Genomic DNA, 8,439 nt, shown 5'->3' with positions numbered 1-8,439 from the left:
CACATTTGTATTTAATCTTAACGCTGTGTGATTAAAAGAATAAACACGAATAGCAGGATAGGCTATATGTGCTATATCTTTCCCCACTGAAAAGGCGCTGCACCGATCCTGTTCACATCTTGGCTCATCTCTGTGCTGCTTGGCTCGAGCTGTAGCATGGAGCTATTTGTTGTTTGTATATATCACGCAGTCTGTCTTCTGGTTGCCTCTTTTGAATGACGAATACACACTACCGCCGCCTGCTGGTAAGGAGAGGTATTGCCACTCGTACGTGCTTCTTGGCCGTCGGCTGAAGTCTTTGCGGTGTGTTCCAGTGCGACTGGCCAAGACGCAGAGACGTGAGGCGACACAACAGTCGTGTTCCATGGGGACGTGTTCGTTGGTGTCAGTTTGGTGTGTCTGGGCCTTTAGATGATGCCGTTTAAACACTTTTAAATAAATAAAGGATGGTGCCGGCCGTCAGCGAACCGAGCCGGTCGTCAGCGAACCCACTGACCCCGGCTCGGTTCGCTGACGACCGGACATTCTGTGATTCTCCAGAACACACAGATGGCCAGTCCGCCCCTGTGTAGCATATTATTTTCGATGACAGATGAGCAGATCGCCATTGGGCTGCCGGCGGTCTCGTTCAGGATCCAAAAATACAATTTAAAAATGTTGCACACTTATTCCTAGTGTGCCACTGGTTACGGTCCCGCGTGCCAATGGTGGCAAGTGTACAAGGGTTGCCGACCCCTGCTCTAAGGTCTCATTCAAACCTAATAGTCACTTCTCTGGTGCGCACCAGACGACAGTTTGTTCCATTGTTTCATTTTTCAGAAGGTTCGGTTTGCGTTCACACGGGCAAACTATAAACTTTAAACACAAGTCATGTGCACATTTACTAAGACACTGTACCTACTTACATTTAAATGTGTACTGCCTGGATTCAGCCATTTTCCGCCAAAGATTTTGGAAATTGGTCCGTGCGCAAAGCATTGTGGGTATTTTAAGACCGCCGAGGATACACATGTGCATCCTCAAAATTTCCCGCAACAAAGGACTCAGTCCTCGGTAGAATTCCAAGGATCCTGTACATTGGAACAGTCCTTCGGCGGGACTCGATGACGTAGCATCCTTGAAATAGTGGCTCTGAAGGATCCTTCCTCGACATTGAGAAACAGCCATTGTTTTGTCCCTTTGACACCAACAGGAAGTCCACAAACATCAGCTGTTTCAAAGGCATCAAAACAGAGTGAAAACATGAAGGTATTTATTTGCATATTTATTGAACATTTAACCCTCGTGTTGTGTTCGAAAGCTGCTGCCGTTCATGGTGTTCATGATTTATCTCAGTCCAAAACCATAGACTATATAAATGGACGTAGTGTCCGTGACGTCACCCATAGGATTCTGCTCCAGCCTGCTCCAAATAAGGGCAAAGAGGCGGAGGCGGGACCTGCTGCCACCGGGCTGGAAGTAAACAGAGCTAGCTCAGGCTAAGAAGCTAAGCTAACATGTTACTGCGTGGCACTTTGGTTTTGATAAAACAGTGTAGTTATATAAACGTTACATTCATAATCAAACGAGACAATCTGCAAGAGAATTAGCTATTTTTTGTTATTCTTAATGCTTGTCATCACGTTAATAAAATAAAAGAAGTACTGATACATAGCAGAACAATTGTGGCGATGTTCAGCTTAATAAGCCTTGTTCAACATAATTTATTTAGCTAATACTACAGCGGGCTGCAGGCGAACCAAGTCCGGGTTTCGCTGCATTCCTTGATCTCCAGTTATAACGCCGGACTCCACCGCCCGGAGCTAACGGAGCCGCAGGGGGCTCCGGGACGCCGGCTGGAGCTGGACGCCGGCTGGAGCGGGACGCCGGCTGGAGCGGGACGCCGGCTGGAGCTGGACGCCGGCTGGAGCTAGCCCCCTGCGGCTCCGTTAGCTCCGGCGGCCACCACTGGGATAATTGGGTCCCCTTTTAACATTTGCTCCCGTTTAGCATTATGGGCGTCATAGCCATAGACTATAAAAGTCTTACCCAAGGCTGAATCATAAACTAAACTGTATACTGTTGTGTACATGTATAAAGGGTTACGTCCTTAGCTGGCTAATAAGCTACAAAACAAGCTAAGCTAACAAGCACACAAACACCTGCTAACGGGGTTAGCATGTATAATATTATCATTTTAGACTTCTTGGAAGTTCTGTTAGTACATTCAACCGCACAGCACGACATTTTAATTGTCTGGTATTTGTAACAACATTCCCTAAAAGGCACAATCACCACGAACACGGCTAAAGGGTCAAGTACAGTAACTACAACTAACTAACGTTGTAGCCTAGCAGAGTGGACAAGTTGCTGTTAGCTGACAGTGAGGCACGTACCTGTCCATCAAAGTGACCACGCCCTCATTTATGCAAACACTTTAAGACCTAATATAAATAAAAGGGTCGCGTTAGAAAACAATTCACTCATAGATTCATAATCATGAAGGTGGAATCTAACTATATCCATCATAATATTTATTGCATCCATAGGTAGAAACATGTTTTTTCTGCTGTGAAATTGGGCATTTTAACATGGGGGTCTATGGAAATGGCTCCTTTCTGCAGTCATCGCCTATTGGCCAATAGATGAACTGCAGTTTGTGGCACTTCCGTATTGGCGTCCCGGCTCTTCCCCAGAGTTTGCCGCTTGGTAAAAACACACAAAATAATGACTATCATCTAATATTGTTTTAACTACAACATAACTAACTCATAATGCATTCATAACCGTACAATCCTGATGTCATTTTATTTCATGGCCCCAAAACACATCACACCACATATTGCACATGTGCATGTGTGTGTTCAGGTTCAAGTGTTAGTGTACATATTCTTTGAGAAAGGTGGAGTTCCCGTGGGGGGGGGGGGGGGCAGAGGGAGGGGAGACCAGGTGCATGTTGCGAATAAAAGTATTGTTACAGTGTATGAAGGGGGAGGGGGAGGGGTGTCTAAAGTCAAAGATGAATCTTGATTGGGCCAAATTTGACGCCGAGTCACCCACAACATGCTGCTGGGTCTCCCCAGACCCCAACACCAAATTATACACTTTTTTTTTAGAGACCTTCAGACTTGGCTAAAATGGTCCAAATCAGTTTTGTAGTGTTTATAAAGCTGTTGTGCAGGATATCATGAAGCCTCGTTCCGATACAAAAAACTAGAGCGTAGTTATTATATAATTTGAACTTGAAGCGGGTCAGGGGCATAGGCGGAGTTTGACATTTGCGCTTGGGGGGGCAAACCTTTTTTACTGATGTCAGTACTCAGTCCCAACTATAGCGTGGGGTGCTACGGATACAGTAGCAATAAAGCCAGCGTTCACCGCACTGAGTATGACTTTTCCACATACGAACACAACTCGTCCCGTCATGCACGCCTCATGCCCGCCGTACACACACACTCATATGGAAGGGGCGGTCTCTCCCCCCAACAACAGTGCATTACATAACTGTAAAACGTATCATAACTGTGCACATCTTATACTTATTTGATAACTACTATATCCCTTGGTTACTTGAACACGCTACAATATTATTAACCAGTGTCTTACCTTATTAAAATATGATACACCAAATATTTGTATTGGAACAGTTTTAGACGTAGTAATGCTGTAACATATTTCAGCCACTAGGGGGGGGCAAAATCCCCCCGCAAAATCCGCCTATGGTCAGGGGAGACCCCAACACAAAGTAAGGGTTAAAACCGTTAGATATTTCTACAGAAAAAACTCCCCTCTGATTTCTCTCAGATGAATAAAACAGTGTTTTTAAGGATTCTCCTCAGACGTCCTGTTCCCCTGCACACCTGATACCTGTCAGGTCCCAGGTCCTCTGACCCCGACAGGTAACCCCCACACCTGCAGACACACAGATGGTGCGTTCAGGTGCTTCACGTGGAAATGCCCTCTATAAAGAAGACCTGTTTGCTGTGTTTAAAACCAGTCGGGAACTCTTTCTCCAATTATTCCCACACCACGGCACAAATGTCGCTAACGACGGATAGAGATCGCTCCTGGATCCGCTCCAGATTTAGATCCGGTCCAGATTTAGATCCGCTCCAGATTTAGATCTGCTCCAGATGTTCCTCCTCACCACGTTTGATGGGAATCGGAGCGTCAGTTTCCCAGCGGCGGATCAGAAAGTCCTCCTGGTTTTATTTGGTTAATAATCAGAAGTTTAGTTCATAAGGGGCGGGGCTTGGTGGTAGAGGGGGGCGTGGCCTCGGTACAGGTACATGTCCAGGGTGGAGGGGGCGGGAGGAAACAGGAAGTGGGGGGGCAGGAACATCAGCTCCATCCCAACGGACTGACGCTTCCACTTCGTCCTGCGAGGAGATTATTATCATTATTACACATTCAGAACAACAACAACAACAACAAGGCAACTTTATTCATACAGCACTTTTCGACACAAGGCGTGTGTGTGTGTGTGTGTGTGTGTGTGTGTGTGTGTGTGTGTGTGTGTGTGTGTGTGTGTGTGTGTGTGTGTGTGTGTGTGTGTGTGTGTGTGTGTGTGTGTGTGTGTGTGTGTGTGTGTGTGTGTGTGTGTGTGTGTGTGTTACCTGCGGTTCTGGTACCAGGTCTTCACCTGCGTGTCTCTCAGCTGCAGCTCAGCAGCCAGCCTCATGCGGTCCTGAACACTCAGGTACCTCTGGCTCTGGAAGCTCCTCTCCAGGCGGAGCAGCTGCTGCTCGCTGAACGCCGTGCGCGCCTTACGCCCTTTCTTCAGCCGCTGCTCCCCACTCTCTTTATTTATAAAGGACAAAACAAAGAATGTATTTTCTGCCTGAGGTCTTTTGGGGCGAGCAGAGAAACTCTCCTGTTGTTCTTTACCTCTGTGATTGTGTCTGTTCTACAGTACAGCAACACTACCTGGTACAAGTGTTGGTCTACTGCTTTCAAATCTAACGGCTCCACCTGTTAGCGATCTGCTCACAGAAACCAAAACGCTGCAAGAAGCTCAAAACACACTTTCTTATTAAAGGTAGGGTAGGTAAGTTTGAGAAACCAGCTTGAGTGCGCTAGAATTTGAAAATACACAACCGGAGAAAATCTGCCACTTCCTCACAGAGCCCCTCCTCCAACACACACGAACGAGCACATGACCAATGAGGGCACGAGATAAGTTTGTGCACAGATGGAAGGCTGACAGGCAGGTAGGCCATCCAGTTATTTTAGCCGGGCCGGCTCAGATGATTGGTCGTGCTTTTTACAGTACTACAGCTTCCACAGATGATATTTATTTATGGATTTGTTGTCAAAGCACTTCAGATATTCATTGCTATCGGGATGTTAAGAGCATTCCATGGAATATAACAACAAGTGTATCTCGAGTCGGTTTCTCAAACGTACCTACCCTACCTTTAATGACTAATGACCAGCTCCTTATCAGACGTGAAACAGCTTCTGAAACGTCATCATTTATTGTTTAATAAGCTTTATTATTTATGATTAATTTTAATTTAATTCAAAACTAAATAAAATTTGATGAATTAAATAAATAAAAAAGCTCTTTTGTTTTTAATATGAATAATATGTTATCTTATAATATGAGGTTTTGATGAACAGTCCGAGCATCAAACTGAACTCATCTTTTAATTCATGCATTAATAATTATACAAGCTTCATATTACCTTAAAACATCATTTACAACTATAAGAATAATAATGAACTTGTTCCAGATGAAAACACTGGATTATTTATAATAAAAACACTGACATTGCCTCTGATTAAAGCATTTATTATGATTTGATTTACCTCTAAATTCGCTGTCAGGAGAGGAGCTGCCGTGACTTCTATCCCGAAATCCTCCCGGGTCAGAGAGCACCGGGACCGGGTCACAGAGCACCGGGACCGAGTCACAGAGCACCGGGACCGGGTCACAGAGCACCGGGACCGGGTCACAGAGCGGCCGACAGTCCGCTAAGATGTCCCGGATCAGGAAGGATGGACCGGGCCTCGGCGCGGACTGCAGCCGGGGAACAGGCTCTCTGAGCGGGGGGCGAGGCTCCGAGCAGCCGCGGCAGAACGCAGGAAGCTCCATGTCCCGCGGAGACTCACCTGAGGACAGGCAGGGGCTCCGGGACTCTTTAAACTTTAAATACCAGATGTAATGTCTCCTCTCTCCTCTCTCCTCTCTCCTCTCTCCTCTCTCCTCTCTCCAGATGCACTTTTAAAGTTTTTAAAAATAATAACAAGGATCAGATTTAATAAATAAAAAAGTCTAAACTGAAGATCAGCAGCTCCACACACACAGAGAAGATATGAGGAGTAATTAATCTGCTCCTCCTCTCAGAGTGTGTGTGTGTGTGTGTGTGTGTGTGTGTGTGTGTGTGTGTGTGTGTGTGTGTGTGTGTGTGTGTGTGTGTGTGTGTGTGTGTGTGTGTGTGTGTGTGTGTGTGTGTGTGTGTGTGTGTGTGTGTGTGTGCATGCATGTGAGTGTGTGTGTGCATGCATGTGAGTGTGTGTGTGTGTGTGTGTGTGGTGAGTGTGTGCGTGTGGTGCGTGTGTGTGGAGTGTGTGTGTGTGTGTGTGTGTGTGTGCATGAGTGTGTGTGGTGAGTGTGTGTGTGTGTGTATTCAGTCATTGTGGGGACCGCCTCTCTTTTGGGATAAATAGCTGTAAATCATTCTTGGATCTTCTGATGATGAACACTTGGTTTTCTGTCAGCGTGAGACCGGATCAAACACACCGAGTAAAACTGAGAGAGACGATCAAATGTGGAACAAATGTTAAGATTTGAGAAAATGTGGATGTCACAGAAACAACCCTGCAGCTCAGACTCTGGTATTTACTGACTTATTCTATGTGGTAGAATGACATCTCTTCAGCTCGTGTTGCAGACCCTCAGGAGAACAACTAGTCTAGTGGGTAGAAGGGGGTATCATGCACCCCCCTGAAATATACTTTTAATCAGCTTTTCTAGATTCTAATTGTGTAGAAAACGATTAGCTATGTTCAAAAGTTGGCAAATTGTCCCACGTATATTTGTAAGCCCTACCCATCATCTGGCGTTGGCCAGATACATTGGTCCGTCATGTGGTTATGATTGGACCCTTTCACACATCCATGAACTATATTGGGACGCTCACACGCCGCAAAATGTGTGGGTCTGGATATGCAGAGATTCTGTTTGAGGCACAACTAGTGACAAGTGGAAAGGAAAGGCATACGCCAAGTCCCTCTGTTGCCTCAAAACTGTGTGAGTCAATGGAGAGGCGGTTCATTGTGGAGGAAAGCGTCCTCATCACTGACCCTGCTGCGCTTCACAACATGACCCAGAGAGCACCTCGATGAAGCCCCCAAAGACCCCTCAACTCCTCATCGAGAAGAATCACGCCTATGAGGAGAAGGTGCGCACCTGGGAAAGACAGCTGCCTTCTGGATGTCGTTTATTACCCACTGTCATCTTGCCTTCGTGCTCCTCCACTCCGTGAAGACCAACAACATCCAGTTGTTTCACAAATGTAATGGAGAGATGGCAAAGATCTTCTTTGCATTTGATGGACACAACTACTCAAGGTTTGTGCTATTTCAACCCAGTCTCACGGCATTTCGTGTTATTAGTCACGAAATTAATGTAATCTATTGATTCGTGTTCACCAACACGATTTTCACCTTTTTTTCGTGTCACACAGAACGATTTTAAATGCAATGTATTTCTATTGGTAGTATGTTTCGTGCCTGCAACACGTCTTTTTGTCCGGTCGGGTCTTGGAAGACCAGAAGCTGTGTGGTTCATAAACACATTTTCTTACTCAATATCTTACCCTAAGCCTAACCCTATCCCTTTTATTTTAAATTGTATAATGTCTGAGTTTTTTTTGCCGTCAGTGAGGAAAAGAAATGTCTCAGAGCCTCAGAATACTGACATCTGTATTTTATGTCATCTCTTTTTCCTTCTAATTTGTTATTATTTGGTGCAGGCACGAAACATACTACCAATAGAAATACATTGCTTCTAAAATTGTTCTGTGTCAGAATACTTAAATCTGTATTTTTTTAAATGTCTTTTTCCTTCTAATTTGTTATTATTTACATTGCTTTTAAAATCGTTCTGTGTGACACGAAAAAAATGGCGAAATCGTGTTGAACACGAATCAATAGATTAATTTCGTGACTATAACACGAAATGCCGTGAGACTGGGTTGGCTATTTACATGACAATTTACCAAATTGTCATTATGAGACAAGCTACACAGACATGTGTAATCTGTGCCTCTCCTTATCTGCAGATATCTGACTTGGCTGGAGGTCTATCTGACAAACCTGGAGAACATACACCCAGGGGCCAAAGACCTGCTTTCTTATGGCGCGTTTCCACTACAGCGCGGAGCACGGTTTAAGAGGGCTGTGACGTCAGCGGCCCGTCTTTGGTTGCGTTTCCACTTGGCCTAGTACCGGCCG

This window comes from Trematomus bernacchii, unplaced genomic scaffold, assembly GCF_902827165.1.
Source record: "Trematomus bernacchii unplaced genomic scaffold, fTreBer1.1, whole genome shotgun sequence".
Lineage (NCBI taxonomy): Eukaryota > Metazoa > Chordata > Actinopteri > Perciformes > Nototheniidae > Trematomus > Trematomus bernacchii.
Note: the sequence above shows the minus strand (reverse complement) of the source record.